Source organism: Euprymna scolopes, chromosome 17 (genome assembly GCF_053919585.1).
Source record: "Euprymna scolopes isolate OS-2025 chromosome 17, ASM5391958v1, whole genome shotgun sequence".
Classification (NCBI taxonomy): domain Eukaryota; kingdom Metazoa; phylum Mollusca; class Cephalopoda; order Sepiida; family Sepiolidae; genus Euprymna; species Euprymna scolopes.
Genome location: NC_136498.1, coordinates 104,760,708 through 104,762,924, shown reverse-complemented (window position 1 = coordinate 104,762,924; position 2,217 = coordinate 104,760,708). Strand labels below are relative to the sequence as shown.

At 31.4% G+C, this 2,217-nt stretch overlaps 1 pseudogene; it reads left to right on the top strand.

The window, feature by feature from the left end:
* The first annotated feature begins 1,108 nt into the window (after positions 1 to 1,108).
* LOC145297413 (5S ribosomal RNA) lies at positions 1,109 to 1,227 on the top strand (annotated as a pseudogene).
* The last annotated feature ends 990 nt before the right edge of the window (positions 1,228 to 2,217 follow it).

Here is a 2,217-nt window from a genome sequence, read left to right as displayed (position 1 = left end):
ATGCGCCGAAATAGCTTGTCGTTTGCGTGACACTGCTGTCCGAACTTTCACTTTCTGGTTACCACTTGACGCGTCTTCTCTCCACTCCAAAACGAACTTCTGCAACTTTAGCTTTTCTCTCCTCGAATCCGACTTTTCTCTTCTACAAATACAACTTCTCTGCTCGCAATCTAACTTCAAAATGCATTCCTTCCCCAAATCACTCCTCTTTTATCTCCAATCAGGAGCATCTCATTTGCATACCTCATGGTCACCCTGTAGGCATATAAAGAAACAGGGCAGCCATTTTTGTTTCTTTTTTCTTCATTATGAACACGAAGTAAGCCACACAAAAACGCGGTCGGTCGTTCTTGTTTCTTTTTTCTTCATTTACACCAAAACATCCTCACCCTTCCCATATTAAATAACAATTTCTAAATAATAACGTTAATATTTCAGTGCGCAGGTCAAAAGTAGCGACTTGTGTTTATTTGTTTACGCTGTTATGGGTTTATGTTTATGTACACATGCGCAACCGGAAGTCGTAAACCGGATGTTGGATCACAACACTCATTACAAGGTCATTTGAGTTATATATATATATATATATATATATATATATATATATATATATAAATTATTATAAATATATGTGTATAAAGAAGTTACAGCCATTGAATTATAAGTGGTTTGCCATACTTATAGGCAAATCTGCACTATTCAAATTATGCTCAACTAAAGATAATATATATATATATATATATATATATATATATATATATATATATATATATATATATATATATAATGCTCCTTATCTTGAGTTGAGCATATTTGGGAAGTGATACACGATATACCATTAGCATATTAAGTGATGCTCTTTGTGTAAACAAATCGAGCTTAGGTATTCGGACAATGTCAAAAGATCATTAATTCACTACCCGCACAGCAGCTGCTGATTAGCGTAATGGTTCGAAGCTTTGACTATCGTACATGCGGTCGTTGCCTGTCTAGCTGCACTGATGAGATGTGATACAGTGAAACAGTACTGTATGTGGATGACTATATATGTATATATATATATATATAAATATATATATATATATATATATATATATACATACATATGATATATGGAATAATCACGTTGGCACACCGGTTCCCATCAGATCACCGAAGTTAAGCAACGTTGAGCCTGGTCATTACTAAAATGGGTGACCAATTTGGAAAGTCCAGGTGCTGTATGTAGGAGGACGTCGATACCTCCCTGCAAAATGTTGCAAACACCTAACATTGTCATCTCCCCTAACGAGGATATACATGTGACTGGGGACCGTTTGTGAATTTAATATTTCCATGATACTTCCTCCTTTAGAGGAAGCCGATTAAACCCTGAATAGGGTTGATGCTGACTGCACACACACACGCATATATATATATATATATATATATATATATATATATATATATATATATATATTATAAGCTCTATTTCCTTTTCGGTTTTATTGAGCTTTTACATCTGGTTGAGATTACTTTACTTGTAAATATTAACTCTTTAATATTTATAATATATTTTAATTTTACCATTTTGATTACCTTGGTAAACTTATTGTAATTTATATATATATATATATATATATATATATATATATATATATATATATATATATATATATATATATGCCCAATGCACTGTACGCAATTAGTCCTACATTGGGAGTACAATTAGGCCATTGCATATCCGAATCAAAGAACACATTACCACCAAGTTTCGTATTTTTCTTGTAGACTATCACTGAGGTGCCGTTATTTGTCTATCTGCCCAGTATTGCAATTGAAAACAAAGCTTTATACTTAAATAAAAAATATTTGTTAAATAAAAATTTACAAGAAATTCGATGGTGGTATCAATTTTTTATTAGGGTAGTTTACAATAATCGCACCGAACACTAAAAAAAAAACCCAAAAAACATAGACGATATTTTTGCATTATTTTAATTTATTTATATTTATTTATAACTATAAAATTTAAACTATATACCATACATATACAACAGCAACAAAAGAAAAACACTGTTTAACTTAAACTATTAATTCGCACATGCGCAGAAAAAATAGGGATAGTGGACTTATGCTATGTTTTTTTTTTTTAATTTTGACTCTTTAGCAGTTCCTCTACTACTGGATAAAAACCAAATCGAAAGTATTCCACAGGTCCAAATACATTATATATCA